Raw genomic sequence first — 23,550 nt, forward strand, 5'->3', positions numbered from 1 at the left:
GCCATGAAGAGGATCAGAGGCATGGAACACATCTCTTATGAGGCTGTGAGAGCTGGGGCTCTTTGCCATGAAGAAGAGAAGGCTCTGGACATCTTATGGCACCTTCCAGTGCCTAAAGCAGACCAACAAAGCAGGGAAAAGACTTTTCACAAGAGTGTGTAGTGATAGGATATGGGGGAATGTATTTGAACTGAAGGAGGGCAGAATCAGACTAGATATGAGGAAGAAATCCCTTATAATGAAGGTTGGTAAAAGACTGGAACAGGTTGCCCAGAGAGGTGGCTGATGTCTCATCCCTGTAAGCATTCAAGACCATTGTGGATGGGGCTGTGAGAAACCTGGGCTAGGTGGAAGTATCCCTGCACTTGGCAGGGAGTTTGGACTAGATGACTTTTAAAGGTCCCTTCCAACCCAAACCAGCTATGATTTTCTGTATTTGTGGTGATAGTTAAGTATTTTTTCACCTTGACTAAGGAGTCACTAAGGAATCCACTAAAGAGTGAGGATTCTACTCATCATCTACTCACTACTCATCAGTTCTCTGTGTCCTCAGGTCTGAAGCTGTGATATTTTAAGGCCTTTCACCCCCATTTTTCCTATTGGAAATCCTTTAATGAAAAATATCTGAGCCATAATTCAGCATTGAGTGTGATGAAAGCATCAGCACACATATGAGGAGAAAGCTCTCCACAAGCTCTTTGCTACTCTGGTGTGCTGCCAGCCTTGCCATTCTATCTCAGACAAGAATACAAGAACTCTACAAAGCTAGGAAAGCAGTCTGAGGAATAAGCAACGAGAGTTTATCATTGTCCTCCAGAAGAAGCAAAAAGCATAGTGTGGATTCACCTGGCACAGTCATTCAGCTGCACCCAACAGCCTAATATCACACACTTTGTATATCTGAAACTGTGACCCCTCCCTGGGCATTTAGTATGATTTGAAGAACTCCATTTTTTTATGGAGCTCTCAAAGTGTTAAAGTGTGAAATATGGAGTCCTTGAAAATAGCTTTTAAAGCATTGCTCTGTCACAAGGCAAGACATAAATGAGTCATGAATTGCACACATGCTCAGGACTGCTTCCCAAAGCCAGACTCAGTCTGTTCTGTAGACTGCAACCACCCTTGTGAATTAAAGCTCCACAGCAAGAAAGCCTAGGTGAGTAGCTCTTGTCAGAGTGAATTAGCTCATTCCAGAGCCCTCCTTTGGGAAGAAGTATTGTTTAATTATAAAAAGCTTTGCACAAAGAAACTTCAGTTTTTCAAAGAAACTTCAATCATTATATTATCATTATCATTAGATATGTTCTCTGTATTATTCAACATTTTATACCTCATTGCTGAGAAGACAAAGCAATCTTCCACAGCCAGGAATATATATACATCTTTCTACGGAAGCATTAAAGAGTGCTGAGGAAAGAATAGTCAGCCTTTTAATTAACTCTGATTCCGAGGAACAGAATGAAAAGATTGTGAGTGGAACATTAGCCCAAGATAATGGACTCCTAGTCACACTGCTACATAATTGAGATACAGCAGATGATTTTATGAAAATTGGATGGAGCAAAAAGACTTATTTTTGGTGTTGGAAACATTAATCCCGCGTCAACTTTTCTGCGTTATTTGTTGGGGGTCAGTGCTGAAGGTGCCAGATATCTTCTGAATGTACAGACAAGTACTTTCCCTTGAAATAAGTGAAGATGCTCTGCATTTCGCAGTGTTTTCAGCGCTGTCAGCTGGCAGGTGATAACGAGGTGAGGGACATGCTGATGTTACTCGAAATGCAGTAATATACGTAAGTTGCTCGTGGTGGTTCTTATTACCGAGGATGTGTTTAAAAAGTGCTGGGAGGGGGCCCAGGGGTAACGCTGCTTTCTCCAGCTCCCCGAAAGAAGGGTGTAGCCAGGTGAGGGTCAGTCTCTCCTCCCAGGCAGCCCGCAACAAGACAAAAGAACACAGCCTCAAGCTGCAGCAGGAAAGGTTTAAGTTGGACATTAGGAAAGATTTTTTCGTGGAAAGGGTGATGAGACATGGGAGTGGGCTGGCCAGGGAGGTGGTGGAGCCACCGTCCGTCCCCGGAGGTGTTCAGACTGGACGCGGCCCTTAGTGCCATGGTCTAATTGACATCTTGGTGTTGAGTCATAGCTTGGATTCGATGATCCCAGAGCCTCCCCAACCTAATTGATTCTGTGATTCTGAGAAGTCACATTTTGAGGGGATAAAAAAAAAAGGGAAAAAAAATCAATGCTGGGTTCCCGTTGTGATTTCCATCGGAGACCACATCTTGCAGTTTTTCGGGCATGCTTCAGACCGCATTTTATTTGCGCCGTTACTACTTTGGCGCTACCTAAGCTCCCCCGTAGCCGCACGCCGGGCGGCGAACCAGCGGCGCCGTGCCCCCTCTGCCCGCACCATTCCCGGCGCTCGGCAGGACAGGGCCGTGCCCGGTGCCGCCGGGAACAGCGGGGACAAACAGCGGCGATGAACTGCGGGGACGAGCAGCGGCGATGAACTGCGGGGACGAGCAGCGGCGATGAACAGCGGGGACGAGCAGCGGCGATGAACTGCGGGGACAAACAGCGGCGATGAACGGCGGGGACAAACAGCGGCGATGAACAGCGGGGACGAGCAGCGGGGATTTCCCCCGGCGGCTCCCGGGCCCCGCCCCCGCCCGCGCCTGCGCGCGCGCCTCCCGCCGCGGCGGCTGAGCGGATCAGGCGGCGACCGGGCGGGGCCGCGGCGGCAGCAGCGGGAGCGGAGCGGCGGGAGCTGACCAGCGCAGCCCGCGCCGGCAGGGGACGGCAGGGGACGGCAGGGGACGGCAGGGGACGGCAGGGGAGGGGTCCCGGCCGCCTCCCGCCGCACCCGCTGCGGGCAGAGGTGAGGGCAGCGGCGGCTCCGGGGCGGCGCCGCCGCGGCTGCGGACGGGAGGCGCGGGGCGTGTGTCACGGTGCCGGCCGGGCCCCCGCCGGTCCCTGCGTGCCGCCTCCCCTCGGCTGCCGGGCGGGAGGGGTTGCTGCGATCCCCCCCCGGCCCTCCGGTAGCGCCGGGCCCGGTGGGTGTTGCTGCGCGCCGGGCGGGCTCGGCGCCGGCCGGGCCGGGTGCCGCGGGCTGGGCTGGGCTGGGCTGGGCTGGGCTGGGCTGGGCTGGGAGGGCTGCGGCGGCTCGGTGCGGTGTCGGGCCGCCGGCACGGCCCCACGGAGCCGGGCACCGCGGCCGGGGCTCCGCAGGCGCGGGCCGGCTGTGGCCGGTGCCGTGCGCGCTGCCCGGGCCCGCACGGCGCCGTTGGAAGCGGTCGCGTTCAATGCAGTTAAAAGGTAGCGCCCGGGAGTGGCCGTAACCTCCCTGCCCTCGCACTCGGAAATGATGGTGCGCTGCAGCCCTGCCCTGGGCAGCCAAACCCAGTCCGTGCCCCCAGTCCCGTGGCGCTGCCTGCCGCGCTCCTGCACCTCTGCTAGCAGGCCTAGCAAATAGCACGCGTCCCACAGAGCCTGGGCGCCGAGGGGGTTTCGCTCAACGAGCTCGGCCATCGTTCAGACGAGGCTCACACGGTTTCTTGAAATAACAGTCTTCACAAATTGTGTGTTAGAGCACTGCGCTGTGGAATTCTTCTCCTGAAAGGAGGAAAGCCGTCGATTCGGAGTGTCACTGAAGATGTTTCTAACGTGTTTCGTGCTGCCACTGTCCAAACAAAACAGAGTTCTTGGGGCTGAGATCAGGATACCTTTTAAAAACAGTCATCTGGCAACTTTCATAGCTTCAATAATTTCACTTAATCATAGGAGATATAAATCTGTTTGATCTGTTAAGTGTTAATGCAGTCGGGACCTTGCTAATGCCTGTTAATTATCAACTCCGTTTTGAAGTAGTGAGTTGTTAGTCCACAGTGAACATGATGGGCAGCAACAGAACCGTGTAGAGAGCAGTGCTTCCCTCTCCTCTTTGTCAGGTCTATTGTTTGGCAAGCCAGAGTTTAGAGTTGTTACGGTTCTGGTTTGAAATGATACAGGAAATGAGAGAAGAACATGATTGCATTGTTTGCTATCAAGTAACTGTAGAAGGGACTGGTGAAATTTTTTGCGCTATTTTGTTTTAGAATTCCCTGCAAACTTTGGAGGTAATTTGTGGTTTTAGCCAAATTAGATTTTAGTCAGAACTCCTGAGCTTTGAAGTAATTTGTTTTGTGGTTATACAACTTTCCAAAACCTGGCCGTAGAGCCCTTCTTTCCAGATGCTGATTTGATGTGTCTACGTCAGAACTGAAACTAGTTGGGGAAAAAAGCAGATGTGTGATTGTGGTCAGCTGTGGACCCTTTGGCTCCTCTTTATTTTTCTTTTATTTTATTGTAGAGCTGTGAGAATCATAGAATCGTTTAGCTTGGAAAAGACCCTATAAATCATGTTGTAAGTAAAGCAAATTTTTCGAGGCTGATGTAGCTTAGACCTAGCAATAAATAATCCTTTTTCTGCTTTAATCATGGGTCAGGGAAAGAGCTTCTTTTAAACACGTTGCTTTTTCAAATTAGTTAAAAAAATTTTAGTAGTTTTTAGATTTTTTAGTAAAGGGCTATCCAGCTTGTATCTCTGCTGCACATGTAAGCCCCCAGAGTGCCTCAAAATCTGTTCTGCAAATGGTTTTGGATGTTTGTCAACTTTTACAGAGGGATTTTCTGATGTTGCAGGAAACAAGTTTGGATTTGTACACTTTTTATGGGGGACTGAACTGGGACAGAAAGTCAGACTTCTGTGCTCCTGTTCTTTTTATAGTGCATGCTATATTATCTCAGGTTTTGCTCCAAAGAGAAATAAAATGCAGAAATGAAAGGAAAATAGTTTTGGTGGAAGGGAAGTTTATTGAAGACTGTTCATTTTTAGATTGCCTCATCTTAAATTCTGTTGAAGTGGGATTGAGCAGGGTCTTTGGCAATGGAGCACTTACCCATTTTCTTTTGTCTGGTCTGCTGTTACACTTTCAAATAAATGGTTGTGCAACTACCTAGTAAAGAAACTATGCAAACTTTGTATTCTGTGAAGAAGTGTTCCAACCTCCTCTCTGTCCAGTAAATCTTTGCATAGAACACTCAGCCAAGTTTTAATGAACTGTGTCGAGTCAGTTATTAGGCTTTCATCTCTTCACTGATTGCTGTTTTACAACCTGCTTCCCCACTGCATTTCCCACAAATTCTGTTTCCTGAAGCATGCAGGAGAGTTTTCTAAGGGCCTTTTCTCCCTTCTCCCTTCCTATGCTGTGAAATTCCTCTTGCTTTAGGCTGTCTGTCAGATAACTTATCTCTTAGTCTCCTGGTCTTCCGTTTCAGAACAGAAAATAAATTTGTTGAGAATTTACATAATGTTGTATTGTATACTTAAAACTTCCCAATGGGCCAAGCAATGTTGTTTGTTTTAGTTCTGTTAGTTTCTTTTTAATGAGCATGGATCAAGTGCTACATTACTCAAATTTATGATTAAACACAGAAGACTATCTTTTATTATTCAACAAAATGGAGAATTGTAAAGGAAAACAGAAAAAGACCTTCAGTGAAGAAATAGTGATAGCTGTAGAAAACAGCATAGTCTTACTCCCTACAAGTGTGGGTTTTTCTCCAGTCTGTGCAGTGTCATTGAAGTACTGCACAAAAGTTGATGATACTGTTCTCCAAACTGTAATGTGAACATCTTGGTCAGGTAAACTGTGTTTTGTAACAAATTGTGCTGTTAATGAAGATCTTGCTTCTATGGCAGATGTACAGTTGGGAAGCACAGGAGCAGTAGCAGAAAGCTTTTTGAGGGAGGTGTTTGTATAGTCAGTTTTCACAGGAAGAGTGAAGCAGCATGGTTTGTTGCCTAGGCTATTTTGGTGAATTGATGAGGAAGTTAAAAATACTACTTCTAAGTGTGAAATGATTCTTTAGATGATTTCCTGAGTGAGCTGCCCTTACTGTATTCTTTTTTTCCCCCCTCTCAGTATTCTGATGTGATAATGATGTTGAAGTAGTTAATCTTTTCTGTTTTGTTAGACAGCAGTTACAATTATCTTCTATTTGAACAGGTGGTTCTAATATGGTAATATAGTTCTATATGGTAATATAGTTCAGAAATAAATCTTGTTTGACAGAAGAAATGATGGGCACAGTCTTGGTCATTTGTTTTTGTTTCAAAAAACCTCAGCCCAACAAAAAACCCAACAGCAACAAAAAAAAATGTTTTTCCCAAAGCCTTTGATTCATTTTAGAGGACTGTCTCTGAATTTTTCTGGAGTGATTTCTTTTGGTGTTCTGTTGTCTTTTGGGTAAAGTTGATAACGTCTGTGTTTAGCTTCAGCTGGTAAATAGTGACCTTCCTTCACTCTGCTGCCTACACCTCTCCCAATAATACAAAGTGGAGAGTCATGCTCCGAGTTTAAAGACAGAGCAATGTGGAGGGCTTTGTAAGGCTCTTGCTTCTCTTGAGAATGTGTGAACAAATACTGAGATAAGTGTGACTTGCGCAAGTTTTCTAGGTGTTAGAAGATCTAGTAACCAGAAATTAGAAAAAATGAGTTATTGACTTTGAAAAATACTTCATGGTATTGATAACTAGTAGAAGGAGACATATTATTGCTGCCTTGTGGACTGTTTAGGACCCTGGACTTAAAGAATGTGCATTGGTTTGGGGATACTTTTATAAATTAGCTTCTGATCAGGGAGGTAGCTTCTCTGCCTAAGAAACACCATCATTTTAGATGCAGTAGAAACAGCTCTGCGTAGCTTTTTCTTTAACATATGCTTGTCCAGCTTGTGGGAATAGCAAATTGCATGCTTCTTCTGGTAATTTGTGTCATTTTGGTAATTTCAGACCATGGTGGAGCTTGACGTTGTGAGGATTGACATTGGATTTTAAAAGGAAGCCCTATATGGAGTGTTGAATTCTATAAATGCAGTAAGTGAAGTTTGGGAAACAGTGCTCATAATAGGCCACTGATTAGTAGCAGATATGTTAAAAGTGTTTTATTCAGAGTAACTGGTTCTAGATTGTACACAGTGGAAATCTGGAGCAGTATTTTGCTATATTTGTTATAAAACAGTGTTTAATCCCATCTGTACTCTACAAGAAGGAAATCTGTTGCAGATGTAATGTGTATAGTAGCATAAGAAGCTTCTTGAGAACAGCTAAAACTGTTTGACAGATGGTAGGAGGCATTTGGGAAGTCAGATTTTCACTTTGAGGAAATAGCTTGGACTTCTGGTGCTAGGAGAGGAATAAATAAACCTCATTTTCTTCACACTCTTAATTGTGGATGTGAGGTTTTTTCTCAGCTTGTTCCCTCAGCATAGGGTACAGCACTTGTCATTCATACACTAAAAGTGCTACATCTGTCTCCAGAAGTTCTTAAGGTTACGGTGACTGACACAACATGGGAATGTGTATCTGATCTTCCTTTTTTTCTTTTTATTTTTTCATGTAACCATTCATTCATCCATTTGAAAGTGTTCTCATTGCATCTAAGCTTGAGCTAGTTCATATGCTGTCTGTATGTTCAGCTCTTTTCCAGTGCATTAATCCTGTCACCCAGTGTTTGTGTCCTGCAGAAGCTGTTCATATGACTATTCAGTTGAGATAAGGGAAAAGCAGTATGTTTCCTTCCAGAGTTATTTTTTTCTTGCCTGGAAATGGAAGCCATGGTATTTTGAAAGTTATTTCAAAAGACTAGTGAGTTTCTTTTGAATAGGCTTGGACTTGGAAGTGCAGGTATAATACTGGTCATTTAAGGATGTGAAAAAAATTTTTTTTAGTGGAGTGCTCTTGCTCAGCTTAGCAATGTGTATGTGTGTCTTAGCACAATGCTCAGCATGTGTGCTGTCGGGAGACTTTTTTTGGTTGACAGTTTCAGCTATTTAAAGAATTACCCCTGAGAAAATAGGTGGGTTATTTTAGAATTCACACGTTTGAAGCTGATAGTGAGCAGGTGGTCTAGTAAACTGAATTGGGTACTTGACTGTGGTTTGGGTATTATTTAGCTAGTCCTAAGCATTCCCAAGGCTTAGTAGATTAAAGAATACTTTTCACCTCTCATTCTACTTCATTCACAAGTAACAAATAACACCCACAAAGGGTTTATGTGACTCTTCAAGTAGCAGAAGCATCATTCCAAAACTGGCTTTGTCTCATGTATAGTAAGTCTTTTTCTAACTACCTAAGAGGGCCACGTCCCAGTGATTGGCATGTTTTTCCCCAAAAGATGTTCTTTATATGTTGTATTTCTTACAGATGATTTGGAGAGTTAAGGCAAGCAATTTATCACTTAAAACTATCCAGTGATACTTAAAAAAAAACAACATGAAATTTCAAGCAAATGAACTTGCTATGTACTTGGCCAATTGTTTCATGAATCTTAGTATGTCACATTTCACCTTTAGAATAAAGCCAGGAATCTTATAATTCATGAAGTTGACACCAATTAAATCTATAATTTACTTTCACAAATCTTTTATCAACAATATGACTCTCTTTTGCTAATTACTCCTAAGATATGTAGTAAAAAGTGTCCTTTATGGGCAGAGTGAATACTTTCTTTAGGTAAAATATGAGCAACATTTGCTTCAATATTGCATTGACCTATTTTTTTAGTTAATATATTTTATGATCCTGCAATCTTTGCAAGTTTTAAAAATTAGTGTATTAATGCTGTAAATCTGCGAATAGATACTCCTTAAGAGGCACTGAGTTGAGAAACTTGAAACATTAGTTTTCCCTGGTCTGGTTGCAGTGTAGTAGAAAAGCTCACTTGGTATGAGGGTACATGGTGACGGATATAAGCTCTTTTCAGTACTAATTGGCATATTTTTTCTTTATTCTTGCATATTTAATGCCAATGCAAATACCTGCTTATGGGTCACTTTTTTTTTTTTTTAAGCAGGCCATATTGTGGTTTGTTTCTGCAGGGCAGGAAAATACTGCAGAGTGTATGACTAGAGTTAGGGAAAAATACTGTTCACAGTGATACAAATCCCAAGTTTGCCAGTGCAAGCTGTTCCTTCCAGTCTCATTTCGGAGGTGGCTGCCCGAGAGATGTGTGACGTGTGTGGGGATGGGAGGTGGAGAGGAGCAGCACAGGAGGTTTGTTCTTTGTGTGGTGGGGTGCTGCTGCTGCCAGGACAAGAGCAGCCAGGTTATTTGCAGTGGAGGTTTTAGTGCAACTTGTGAACCTTTATGCTGCGTTAGTCAAAGGTTGTTCTTTAGCACAGAAGGGATAGCTTGGATATTGTTTAGGCACTAAAGCAGCGGGTCTGCATAAACTGCAGTTCATTATTTGTCAACTGTGGGACTCACAGCAGCACCATACTGTACCAGGAGAGTGTATTTCCTATTGTTCCTCACTGGAGAACAAGTCTGAGAGGGACTGCAACATACTAGAGTTTGTCTGAAACTGTAAATAGATAACAAATACAAAAACAAATATTTAACACGGCTGTAGGTTACCAGTCTCTTTCCTTGCGTGCCTTTACCTTTGTCCAATAAGAGTTCTGTTATAAGGCTTTTGATGTAATCAGAGCTCTTGTGATATTTCTTTCAGTACTTTTTCCAGTGGAAAGCAATCATAAGAACAAATTTGTGTCTCTGAACGGAACTGAGCCAGTTTAGATCTCCATTTGGAGTACTGCAATTGATTACATAATGCAAGGAAAATGTTTTGGCCTAAACAGATGTATTATGCATATAATGCAGTCTGTCTTACTTGGACCTGACTTTTAAGAGTGAACCAACTACTTAGCATTTTCTTCTCCCTCATCCCCACCTCACATGTGCAGCTCATCTTCTTGATGGAGGCATTTATTTGTTCTTAGGCAGTTTACCATTGGTGCATCTCCTGCTTTGTAGACTGGCACAGATAATCTTTGCGTTTCCTGTGTAGGAACATGTCAGTTATGCCAGCTCCTTGCCACCTACACCATGGCTGGACATGAAACTGTGTTTGTGTGCTGTACTGAGCACTGGCTCCATAGAGTTACAACTGGGAGATAAATTGGATGTAATCTGTAGGAGTGGTGCTGGTTGGAGGTGGTGTGAACCCCTGGAACTGCTTTGTCTCAGGCCTTGGTCATTTCCAGGTGAAGAGTACCTGTGAAGTCAACCAAGTGCTCTTTTTCCCCTAGTCGGTGGAAGTAATTTAATTTAATAATGTAATTTTTTTTGTAGAAGTTGAATACTCTAATGTGACTAATGCTAGTGTTGTCATTTTTCCACATCTTGGAAGCTGCTGTACTGTACTTTTTGAGGGACTATTGGACACTTAGGATTACTGGATTTTTTAATAAAGACTGAGTAACTTTAAAAAAAAGGATATATTTTTAAGTACTTGAAACATGAAGATTCTATTAATACATAGTCCATGCATAGATATGGAATAATGGAGCCAAAGCGATCAGGCTGGTACATAAGGGAAGTGTTAACTGTGTTCTAGTATACCAGTTCTAGAAATAGAGGAGTGGTTCTGAGTTGAAACATTAACAAGATGAAAATGACAAGGCTTGGAAGGGATGCTTCTATTGCTACTAAGCAGCATTCTAAGGAGCTATTGCTTTTTTTAGCAAGGAGTGCCTGAGTAATTATGAATGTGTTTAATCCAAGCCTAGAGGAAACAAAGTTTGTCTAGATACAGAGTTAAAAAAAAAAAAATCTTTAAAATTGCTTGAAGATGTCAACAGCTACTGTGATTGGGAGGGAGAACTGCAAAGGACAAGTTCTGTAGACTTGAGCCACAAATTGGCATCAGCTAAGTGTCAATTCACTGTTTCTAATAGCTTGTTCTCCTTCTGAACAATATTGCCACATGGAGATACTGTACACCAGCTAAACTTGGTTAATAGTCTGCACTGTAAACCTGGACCAAATGGAGGGAAAATTTGGCTTTGACTCATCTCAGTGTATTTATTACATGTACTACACAACCACCACACATTTATTCTGGGTATAGTATGCCAGATGATATAATTTTGGAAAACATGTTAAATATTGCTAGTATGACTGTAACAGTTGAGTAACTGATTATGCTGCACCAGAAGATAATGCAGACATGCTCTCTTCTCTTAATGCTCATTATTCTCAATGCCCTCTTTCCACTTTGGGAGGCAAAAAGGGAGGTCTCTGCAACAGAAGTCATTTAGGTTTTCTGTTGGGGAGCCAAAGGACAAGGTATACAAGGAGAAATTTCCCTATCAGTATGGGTTTTAGACTTGCATATTTTCCAGCTCTCTAGATGGCTGATCATGAGTGATTCTCTGAATAAGAAATCTGGTGCTCTCCTTTTTCCATTTCTTATGTGGGAACCTTACAATGATTTATTGGCTTCTGATTTTTGTCCCTGATAATAACTTTTCCAATTCAAGCAATGTTATGAAAGGTGTGGTAATATTCTGGAGAGGGAAAGGAGGAGGATTGAGGAATACTGTTCAATTCTTACCTGAAGTAGCAGATAGGTTTAATTTAGTGTGATTGAACATCTGGCCATGCTTTTGTAGCTGATGTCTAGCGTGCTTGAAGTGGATGTTATGTGCACATTACTAATGGAGCAGTATTTTTTGTGAGTGAAGCCACTTGCATCGCTTTGCTAACGTAATAGCATCTGCTCTGCCACTATTGAGGTGGCCTTTCTGCTTCTCTCCTGTCCATTTTTTTCTGTGTAAGTAGGATGGTGAGGGCCTCCTTCTGTTAGCTTTGCTAAGGAAAGGACATCTGGGATTGCTGCTTTTTCTTGTGAGATATGGCCTGTGTCTACTTCATCTGCAGTTCCAGCCACATTAACTATTCCAATTTCACTGGATACTTACCATCTGTCTTCTGCCTAGGTCTCCTACAAAAATCACCATTGCTGAAGGGAATTTTTTGTCTGATTTCTTGTAGCTGTAGGTGCCATCTGACTAATGGTGGCTTCAGCTGTTTTTCAGGAGATCATAGTTTTAGAAGAGGGCAAGATGACACCCTTATATTCTCTCCAGAAAGATCAGACACTGTGGAGGACTACTAGCTGGAGGAGGGTTTATTTCTGTCTTTTCCTGAAGCGATATTTTTGCCAGTGTTACTTAGTGGTGTGTGCTGTCTGGATACAGGGCCGATGTAGCATCTGCTTTGCTGCAAGGACTTGCTGAACCTGTAGAATGTAATTTGCATGTGTGCATGTATATATTTGCATAGGAAAGAGTGTTCTAGCAATACATTAGAAGGAGATAACCTCCTGTAACCTGTGAGCTGGCAATTCTCAGTGCAGGGCCCCCAGCTATGTCTTCAGCCTAGCACAGCAATTGGGGTAGCTGTGACTTGCAGTCTTACATTTTACTTGCAGACCCCTGTAGAAAAAAAAAATAAGTTGTTAGTATGGCTAAGTAAGGCAACTTTGCTTATCTGTGTGATGGAAACTGCAGACTTTGAAGGTATCTCTGCTTCAATTAGTGTGTCTACAAAAAAAATGGATTTGCACAATACGTGACAAGTTACAATTCTTACACTAAGGGTCTTGCTGAGCTGTCTGTTATGATCTCTTGGAGGCTGGAAGATTTATGTTACAGTTCATATTTCCTCTGCTGAAATCACAATTCTGTGATTTCTCATCAGTAATTAAAAAGTACTCTTTGACTGTGCAGAGAAGCCAACAAGCTAACATTCAGATCTTGTTTTGTACACCGAATTGAGGCCCCCACACTAAGCTACCTATAAAGGTCTACTGCTTGCTGTTTTTGAAAACAGTGTCTTGATTCTAGCTTGCAAGCAGGGCTGTAGTTAACTGCTACAAACCTGTGCTGCCTTGAAAATGGTCAGGTTGAACCTTAATGCAAACAGCTACATTAAAATACCTGGGCTAGAAGGTCATCAGAGGAAAGCAAAGGCTTGAGGTCTCTGATATTGGCAAACAGAAAGAATTTCCTCTACAGAAATGACAATTCCATCTATTTAAATAGCACACAAAATTACTGGGTGTAAGCAGAATTTTTAAGGCACAATTCTGAAATCATCAGCAAGAGTAAATGTTCTTCCTTCATGAGAAAAGTTCTGCTTTGACTAAAAAAAAAAGTCTGCTGAGGCAAAGGAGCACTGAGCAGAAAGCTTGCTTATACATTCTAATCAAGGTAGAAAGCAGAACAGAGAGCAATGAGCTGCCCTATAAAGTGGAGGAGAAACTGGCAAAAAATAAACCTGACAGAGTGTACAGATGGATCTGTACCATGTCAGCTACTTTAATTAAATATTAACTATACCCACTTACTGTCAGTGCTTCAAAGAACACCACTCAATATTCCTCTCCATGCACTAACAAGAATATTTTTCTTTCAAGTTTAATAATCAGGTTTTTTCCAATGTTATTAGCTCTGTTTGGCTGTCAGCTTGGAGCAGGGAAACATACTTTCTTCTTAAGTAAGCTAAGAACTGGTGGAAGGAAACGAGGCCTGTGGTCTGAGAGGGCTTGGTTTTTGGTGGTTTTGCTTTGCTTTATTTTTTTAATTTCTAGAAGACCTCTGCTCTGGTCACTGTCAGATCACGTGTTACAAGTTGTGCTATTTTGGTGTTCAGAGACACATCCTTGTTGAATTAAAACAAGCTTTTGGACTTTTCCTCTTGTTCTTGGCTTTTAAACAGTATCTGTCTTCAGTAGACTTAAAAAGTTTCCGTGTATATCTTACTGTTGTTTTCTACCTTCTTCCTAAACAGAGCTGGATTTATGTCAAAAAGAAGATTAAAGATCTGGTAGGTGGTGGTTATTTTTCAAGCATAACAAATCAATGGCTGTATGTTGTACCATTTATTGAGTATAAATATATATTTTTTGCTACTAATTGACCGGAAAAGAACTTCAATACACGTTTTTACTATTTGTTTTATCAATTATCAAATTGTATTTCATCCTTCTTTATGAAATGAAGAAAACTGTTTTTTTTTTGCTTAAGTCACTTTCCTGTGAGTTTGTTAGATTGTTTTTGTAAATATAACCTACTTGTGTTATCTCTTAATGTAAATATACTGAAATAATCTCCATCTTATTAATGGCCATATTAGCAGTATAGATGGAACTGAGGTATGAACATGATGAGGCAAAAGTCAACATTGAGCTGTACTGTTTCAGTTGCTATATTCTGGGAGTGCTTCAAAGTGTCACCTGTAGTCTTTCATTCAAAAAAAGAGATTATTTATCTTGACATCCTATATAGGTTAAATATTTACCAGTAGGATGCTCATACAAATATATTGCAGCTGTAGCTTTGCCTGTCTTCCTGCATTTCCCTTCTTTGTTCCCTTACATGTATTTATTTCTGAACTCTGTTCCTTAATTATTCTGGATAATAATTTGTGGACTCCTTCTTCCTCTTATTACAGGTACAAGAATTCATTCTGTATCTGAAATACTTACCAGCATGACATTTCTCATGCTGAGAACAGTTAAAAACCGTATCTTCCTGTCTTCATTATGCAACAGTATGTTATGCATCAGACTGATGAAGATCCAGCAGAAAAATTAGATGAGGTAGTCTGCTTTTGGAAGAAGAAACTAGTAATTTTTCTGTAACAATGTAGATACTTGCTATTGCTGTGTAGCAACAGGAGGCCCAAGCTTCTCAAACTGCTGGCTCTTCTGGGTTTTGGGTTTAATTTTAAACTTCAGGAAGTTAAGGTTTGTTGCATTTTAAGAAAACAGTATTAAGGGTAACTTCATTGTGTATTGTTCTTAAGAAATAATGAGTTTTAATTTGTTTTTCCTTTTAACTTTGTATGTGAAATATTGTCTGGCAGTTGACCTTTTGTGAATTTGCTATGTAAAAAAGCATTTGTGCTGGCAGCCCAGGAAAGGGAAATTAGAGTGAGAGAGACCTGATGTCGATTTCACTATATGGTGTTCAAAAGTGATGAAAGTGATGGCTGAAACATATCTGCAGTATCACATGTAAATTTGGATTGTGATTCAGTTTGGCATTTTGTAGACATTTCTGTGGGCTTAAAAAAAAAAAAAAAAAAGCATGAATTTCCAGTGTTAGCTAACAACTTCATTTAAACAGTTCGGTGATTTTTTTTTTTTATTTTTTTTTTTTTGTGGTGTGGTCTGGTTTGGGGGTTTTTTGACTGGTAGTTTCTTGTAAGTGATTAAAACATAAACTGCTTGCTTAGCAGATACTTCTGTCTTACAAATGCAGATTTTAAGAAGCTTGGGTTGTCTTTTTGCCAAATGAGTAGCATCTGTTGTGATTCATTTGGCTTTAAGGTCTTGAGGGAAATGTTGTGAAAGCAAGCTCCTGGCTCAGAATAATTTTCTGAATGTAGTTTAATGCCTTCATAGAGATGATGTTTAATTTTGCACCTCTAAACTTTTGGATGGAGGAAAGGAAGAAAGGGATGTGGTGTTTTTTTGGTGTTTTTTTTATTTGCTGTTGTTTTTCTCAGGGAGCAGATGGTGTTTTAATGACTTGTAACTTGCTATAGCTGACCACCTGCAATCTGCACAGTGTGTTCTGCAGCAGGGAAAATTGTGGAGGAGTGAAAAGTAATTGCTAAACAAGTTTCATATGAAGCCTTAGGAAAGGACCTGAGTGAAGGAAGGTGTGCATCTGTTGTCAGTCCTTTCAGTCTGAAAGCTCTCACTGAATCCTCACTCCCTTCTCCAGTGTCAAGGGTCCCAAGAGCTGAAATGAAGCTTTTTTTATTACCACTCACAGGTATAATAGGTACAATTTTCCAACTCTCCTTAGCATCTGTCCTCTTCTTGTGACACAGTGCTGCTGTTGCCATCAGTATTGAACAAAAGCCCACTTGAGCTCTGGCAACCTTAGTTGCTGTCCTGTTGCAGGGTCATGTTTGCTTGAAATTTGTTCTGTGTTTTAAAAAAAATACATTTATCTCCTTATTTTTCTTGCTGTAGTCCTCTTTTAGATGATGGCCTTGTGTAATTAACTGTTGTGGTTATAATTGTCTGACACTTCTAAACATCTTTTCTCCAACCCAGCTTTATTCTATGTCCATGAAAGTTTTATCTTTAGCCTCACGCACCTTTCTCCTTTCATTTAAGCATATATTAGCATATTTGGTTTTTCTTCTTTGCTGCTGTCCTGCCTCTCTTAACAGTTCAGAAACCGAGCAGCATTCTGTGTTCTTGTGCTTTGCTTCACTTTCTCTGGAGACAAATACGCGTGTTCACTGATGGAAGCTTGCATGATGCATGAATATTTTGCAGTTGTGAAATTTTAAATGTCTCTACTTGAATCCCATGCATGGCTGATTTTGATGCTTACCTTGCAAAGATCATGCTATTGTAACAGTGTGGGGGAAGCTGCAGTTCAGGTGCTTATGTCAACATCTGCTCCCTCCTCAAACAAATTACTGCAAGCATAAGCTATAAAGCAAAATTAGTAACACTCCACTCCTCCCAGTACTGAGTGCAGGGAGGTTATCTGCACAAATTTATTTGCTCTGACCAGCACTTGTAGGAGCCCTACTGCTGATACTCTGGTGGAATGCAGTGGTATCAGTCTGCTCTCCATCACAGCCTTGGACTTTGTTTTCTGAGTTAATGAGGATGACATATTATTGTCTTGGCTTCTGCTCTTCCTGCATCACTGTTTCTGGCATCCCATGCATCTTGTAGTTCCCTGCAAATATTTTGCTGAGTAGCAAAGACAATAATTTTCATCTTCAGCAGGCTCTCCTTCCTCATAAGGAATAGAAGTGCTAAACTCCTGTGAATTCTGATTTGTGGGCATTACCAGGACAAGCTTGCATGCTCAGTGTCCTAGCTAGTGTTAGGTACTTAGCTTGAGATGCATAATGAGGCTGACAGCTTGGAGATGGATTTTATCTGAGGGAGCACTGAAATTGCTGTTGAGGTGGTCCCTAAAGCTACTGATTTGCTAGTGATGGAGTAATTTTTCTACCCATTATGAAATAAAGTGAACCCACCATGATGGTGGCATGGGATTTGCACAGTTTGCTCCTCAGTCCTCTGGCATATGCAGCAGAACACCTAAGAGTTTTAGCAATGAGATATAGCATGCTTTGCTTCTGTCAGCTCCTGCTAAAATTTTAGGAAGAGAGGGAATTGGAAGTCAAAGCAATATATACACTTGGATTCATGTTATTTAAGTTTTCCAGGAGTGAGTGGTAGTTCATTCCTGTGAAAACTTGTGTGTGCATGCCATGTTGTGAACAGTCAGCTTCCAGGCAAAAGTGACTACTTTTGGTGGGGTTCTGCATGGAAATTGTGTTGCTGACAGACTAGAACTGTATTTTAGCATGAAACTGAGATGTTTTCTGTGCAGGAAATTATTTTCTGGAAGTGCCTCAATTTCAAGTAAAGTTAAAGCCCAGGCGATCCAGATGTATACCTGCACTAGAACAGCACTTTCTAGTCAGAAATAGGTGGTTATTGTGGAGAACTTGATTTTTCTTTTGGTAATCTGAAATTAGATGTCTGAGTGTGCTCCAATGCCATATCTGGGAACAGTTTATTGTGGATCTCTGTTACAAGGATGATCTCACCTGCAGTAACTTAACATTTTTGTTTGGTGTTATGATACATTTCTTTAGTCATCTGAGAAGGTCGCTTTTCAAATTAAGGCATTTTGTATACATGCTTACGCTGTGTGATATGTTACAGAATTGCCTGAACTGAAGATTCTTGAAGCAGCCTTACGGTGTATTCCCTGTATTGCAGTGCTTAGCCCCAGGTTAGGGCAGGGAGGTGAGCTCTGTGAAACACTGCCATCTACAGCACTGTCAGGGGTAGCTGAACAGCACCGAGAGAGCTCCCTGGAACTTACAAGGCATGAAATGTGACACGAAGATGATTCTGACTTTGAGCCACTTCATAAAGGACCTGTTTTCAAGATGAAGAGCTAATTTAAGCTCGTTGAAATACTGGAACAGTATAATACTGTTAAGCAGATATATTGTGTAGATTTAAAAATAAATTCTGAAAATGGGGAAGAAAAAGTAATTAATGCTGCTCTGAACTCCAATAGTGAATGAAGTTATACTAAAATACAACACTGGAAACAAAATTTTGATGTTAAAACTGAGTAGTAACTCTAAAATGGTACTCAGATTTGCTAGAGAGTCAGAAATCACTTTACCTCCTTTTCCTTCTGTTGAACAAGTAAAGTTATGAGAAGAAATGAGATCATCTGTCACATTCATCTAAATTTCATAGCAAGTAGGCATGTGGGTTTTTTTTTGTAAGAGGAAATATCTATGATATAGGAAAGAAGAAGTTAGAAAGCAAAATGAGAGTTCTGTGTCCTTCTGCCCATCTAGTTGTTCTGCTAATTTCAAAATGGCAGCCAAAAAAAGCAGGTTGGGTGACATAAATTATAAGTAATTTCCTCATCAGTAGTCAATCAAAAAGGAGAACGAATGAGAGCGCAAGAGAAGTTAAGTTCTTTGACTGGGAACTGTACTGTACAATTAATATCTGTTGTTAAATATAGTATGAAAAGGCAAAATCAAACTTCGTAGCCCACCTAGGTCATCTTTATCTTTTTTCTCTGTGGCTATTTTTTTCTGTTAAACCTTTACTTTTGCCTTCATAAACCTTAAATGTTTCAGCATCTTCATGCAGAATTGAAGAATTTTTCAGTTCTTGTTAAAATATGATTTATTTATGAATTACAATTTTTATTAAAAGTGCTAAGGGATCCTTGAAGGTGTCTTAGGAGACAATTGTGCTATGCTTTTTTTTTATTGAATGCTATTCTCCAGTTCCAAAGAAGACAGACTGCTTAGCATTTTAATTGGTTTTCAAGATGAACTCAGGTTTAATGTGCAAGGCCAAAGACAGAGTTAGAAGGTTAATTATACTTATCAATGTTTGGGAACAGTCAATTCTCATTGTATGTGAAGTGTTGGCATAGTGCTTTTCTCTTGGGGGAAAGCTGCTTATTATTTCATGCTGTAACTGGAAAGTTTGTGTGCTTATCTTGGTTAGGTGGCTTTGATGGGTGTCTCAGTTACTTTACAGTTTGGTGCTAATAAAAGGCTTTGAAATATCTATCTGGCTATTACTCACTTTTAATCTGGATTTTATAAAGTTAATTGCGCTCCTGGAGTTACAAGCCCTGTTTTCATATTCCATATCTGTTGCAGACAATTTGGATATGAAAAAGCTGAAGTTGCTCTAGAAGCCGTCATGGGAGTGTAAAACGTGCCACTGTATTATGAACTACTGGCATATGGTATTTTTCCTCAGGTTGTGATCATCAGAAAGACAGCTCATCCTTCTCTGAATTCTGTTGAGGGCTACAAAATAAAGGAACGAAATCTTTCCCATGAGAAAAGATTTCTCTTTTTCAGATTAGAGGCTCTGCATTCTTGTTGCTGTCATTAAAAACAGTGTTATATGGGCTTTTGCTTTACAATTTTGGAAAAAAACCCCAAACCAATAAATTTTTACTCTCCTACATGTTCATTATAAGATTTATTGAACAAATCATAGTTTTTAAAAATTAAATACTCTAGTTGTCGCTACAGTGTACCTGCTGAAGTTGACTAGTTTGTGTCTGTGACAGCTGTTTTTGAGTACTCGGTAATGAATTGGAGGTGCAGGATGCAAGGTTCTTCCAGTGGCCCTATTAGCATTGCATATGGTTAGAAGCATGTGCTGGCAGTTACTCTTAGAGCTGCTCCTGCAGGCAGTCTGAATGGGTACCTGCAGTTTTCTTCCTTCTGACATCTCAGTGCAGCGTGTGAAAGTGAGCGTCAGGGATGGAACGTGCCCCAGGAGCACACTCTTACTCTATGGGTAGGTTGGGACATACATTTTTGTTCAGTTACAGCTTCTGAGCTATTGCTGCCCGGCCCCATTTACTTTGTGAAGCATGGAAATTAGCATTAGACTTGGAAATACATGTGTAAGCTGCCTTCAAGGGAATAAAATGTGTAACATTATACATAGAGGTGTAGTTAACTGCTTTGGCAGAGATACAGGGTATTGAATTGCTTTATGCTAATATTATCTCGGTAGTTAAGCTTGTGTTATCTTGGTATTGTGTGTGATTTTAAATATGAAAGTAAATTATAAAATGCTGTTAACTGATAATTCCTGTCAGTTCAGAGGACAGTATTGGAATATTATAATACTGTGAAAGGGAAGGACATAGGTTCTTTTTTTTCTTTTAAAAAAGAAATACATTCCATCTTGGAATTGTTCTTTCCCTTATTTATTGTCAAAATAGCAACTGAATTTGTTTGAACCTACAAGTATTGCTTCCTTCCTTCCCAGGATTTGTGTCTCTCTTCTGCATTCCTGAGCTATGTGATGTCTCTTGCCTCCTTTAACTAACTGATTATTGAGGATGGTGGGGAGGCGGGATTCAAAGGTTCCTATCCACACAGTCCTGTGGGATTGCACAGCTGAGAGGATTGTATTCACTTTAAATCAGGTGCTCACACTATCTGATGGCCCCATTAAACCATTTTATGGTAAAGAGAATTCCCAGTAGTTGAGTGTACTGTGTAGAAGAGCAGGAGGAAGTTCCTTGTCCATTAAATATTTGTTTAACCTCAAACAGAATAATGCTTTTTGTAGGACATGATTTTTTTCTCTCTTTTTCTACTCCAAAGCATTTCAAATAACTTGCAAGGAGGTGTCAAGACTTTATTTATCTGTCCACGCTTACCACCACTCCCTGGTTGTCAGGGAACAGAAACTCTTTATCCCAACCATAGGATCACATTCTCTGTTGATTGAAGCAGAAAAAATAGTAACTTCTACATTGGTCCCTGCAGCAGAACATTAGAAGTACCTTCATAATATCTGGTTCTTCCTCTGAAAAGTCTTGGTGTCTCTTTGCAGTACTGGGAGCAAAAAAGCATTCTGTTCTTCAGAAATTTGACAGCTTTGGGAACAACTATATTTAATTTCTGTTCTTGAGGGCTGGCTTTGATCTGTGAAAGGCTTGACTTCTCAACTCTGTAAAAAAAAAAAATTTATATAAGCTGCTTGTTTGTTCCAAATAGTGTGAGCACTGGTCTGACTTAAATTAGGCAGTGATACTGGTTTCTGAGGGCTGTGAATTGCAGTTAAGTTGTCACTTGATGTTGCTTGTAATTCATCTGTAGCTGTTTGTTGTGGTGGGCCAGGTGCTTCTCATTGCCCAAAGAAGTGCCATAGAGGAGTAATTTGTTAAATAGAAATGGGTAGGTAAACAAGAAGTTTAGTGCCAGGTGACTTGCCAAGTCTGCAATGCAATAACACTGTACAGTTCCTGTGGATCAGGCAATATTGTTTAAGTATTACTGGTTCATCCTATTAAACTGAAAGCTATCTAAGATTGTTGTAGCAGTTCCAAATCAAAGTTGATCAGGAGTTACTCAGTAGCTTCAGAAGACAAGCTTGGATGTTTGGTGCTGAAAGCACTAGTACTTGTTAAGCCCGTATGAAGTCTATTTGCAATATTTTTCTCCCATATTTAAAAAAACTCCACAGAACAACAATGAAAAACCTCCCATTAAACCCCAGCTTTCCTCCCTAGGATCCCCAGAAACCTCACAAACCATAAACAAATGAAAACAAATAAAAAAACAGCCCTGCCACAAAACCTACAAAAGATCCTGAGTTGTGATCGTGTAGAACAGCACTGACATCTAAAAAGCAGAGTTGGGTTCATTATCTCGTTTTACTTTAGTGTTAGAGTGAAAAAAACAAACTTGGCATAACCAATGGAAATCCAAATTAGACTTTCTAAAGCTTTTTAATAAACCATGATGTGTAAACCAGATACTATTGCTGCCTGTTTGAACCTGCTGCTGCTTTAAGTTAGGATTTCTAGGGTTTTTTCTATTGCAGTAGGCTACTCTGACCTTTTGTTCTTAAATTCTTGTACAGATATCCTGTGTCTTAAACTTGTATAAACTACCTTCTAGCACTTGCTGAAAGAAATTGAAATGAAGGTCGTTTATTATGTCATCAACTCTGTTTAAATATCAAGAAGAGACACTGCTGCTAAAATAAGAAAATTAAATTGTACATGAGCATAAACATAAGGTTCCTGTTTGAAATATCCACATTTAAGCCTGCAGAAAGCCCATTTCCTAGAAACCTCTCACACAACATAACTTCAACTGAAACTTTTTTGTCTGTGTTAAGACTTCCTTCATATTTTTAATCTTGGAACTTGAATTGATTTTTCTATTTTGTTTATTTCAGTTTAGAGCAGAAATTAGGATTGTAGTTACTCTCTTAAACTGAGTTCCTGTGAAGTGCATTCATGAAGCTCATGATAGAGTTAATCTCAGTTCTTACTTGGCTGAAACAGCCATTGGGGTATAGAAAAGTGCTTCTGTACTGGTAGGTATTTGGGAGATCTGACACTTAGGGTGTCCTTTCAATAACTATGAAAACTTAAAAGAGGCCCTAAGGTCTCTTTCACCCTTGAAAATACGTTTGGCATTCTTTTCAGTTCTCAGAGGTGGCAAAATATATAGTGCGAAGGAAGGACTAAAAACCTAGCAGAATTGCCATTAGAAAATTGGTCTTTGCACTGGCTCAGTTTTGGAGGTATAGTATTCATTTAATGGAAAATCTTAAGGATTCATTTAGGAAGTTGACTGCAAGAACATCTGATGTGGCAGTGACTGTTGGCATGTTGGTGCCTATTTGTCCAACCAAAATCACTGCAGCTTCTGAGATACAGAAGCTTCATGGTAGTTTAAGCTAACTTGTTTACTTTATTTGCAGTAGGTAAAAAGCACTCACCTAGTCACATATAGTTTATCTAGCAGTTAATAATTCATTGATCTGTAATGGTATGATGTCCTAGTTTAGGGCAAATTTGGGAGAATAACTCCAAATGGGGGTTTCCCCAGGGAAAAAAAATTCAAATGACCCCTCCCCCCGAACTGGTCTAGGAAAGGAAAAAATTTCCTTGGAGAGAAGTGGAAAAAGCTGTTTATTTAACAGAAAATGAATAATATTAAACAATAAAACCTCTCACTGTTCAATGGGATGGCAGATCTAGGAAGAAAAGTCCTTTTCATGTGGTGTAGCTCGGCTCACTCAGGTTCTTATCAGTCCCTCCGGCGCTGTTAAGTGCCGAGGCCCAGGCCCCGGTGGGCCACAGGCGTGAGCTCCCAGGGTTTGGCTGGGTGTTCAGGCCAGAGCAGACTTGCACAGATCTAGGAAATAAAAAGGAAAAAAGAGGTCCAGGGAACTCCTCTGCCTCAGCTAGCTAAAACTAACTAAAAGCCAGAGAGAAGCTCTGTCCTGCTGTCTGTTCGTGCTGCAAACACCACAGTCCAGGAGCGGGATGTATGGGAGTGATGTTTTTCTTTAACACAAACTGCAGCTGCTTCTTCCCCCTCTCTTGCTCTCAAAGCCAGTCTTAAAGGTGCAGAAATTAATATATAACATAAACCAGATGACTGGGGATACCAGTATCATAAAGTCACCCCAGGACATATGATTACTTCCAATTGTTTATAAATACTCTCAGAATAGCTTTCTGAAACTTTATTCCTTTTGAAGTAGATTGTATCTTGACCTGCAGATGAGACTTAAAATATTTCTTTATACATGATCTCATTATAACTAAAATGTTTAGGTCATTA

General features: G+C 40.6%; 1 protein-coding gene across 22 annotated transcripts in view; it reads left to right on the forward strand.

Annotated features, from left to right (window-relative positions):
* Positions 1-2,694: 2,694 nt before the first annotated feature.
* Positions 2,695-23,550, forward strand: part of OSBPL8 (oxysterol binding protein like 8) — an 82,353-nt gene continuing 61,497 nt past the window's right edge. For 3 of the 22 annotated variants that reach the window (XM_086884265.1, XM_086884245.1, XM_086884253.1), the window contains exon 1: positions 2,909-3,052. The gene's annotated coding sequence lies outside the window, so the exon portion shown is untranslated. Of the gene's footprint in view, positions 2,878-2,908; positions 3,053-3,225; positions 3,367-6,831; positions 6,916-13,677; positions 13,714-23,550 lie in introns of those variants that run through there. The other 19 variants (XM_086884243.1, XM_086884251.1, XM_086884252.1 and 16 more) reach the window with 18 other exon arrangements.

Source organism: Cyanistes caeruleus, chromosome 4 (genome assembly GCF_971803275.1).
Source record: "Cyanistes caeruleus chromosome 4, bCyaCae1.hap1.1, whole genome shotgun sequence".
NCBI lineage: Eukaryota > Metazoa > Chordata > Aves > Passeriformes > Paridae > Cyanistes > Cyanistes caeruleus.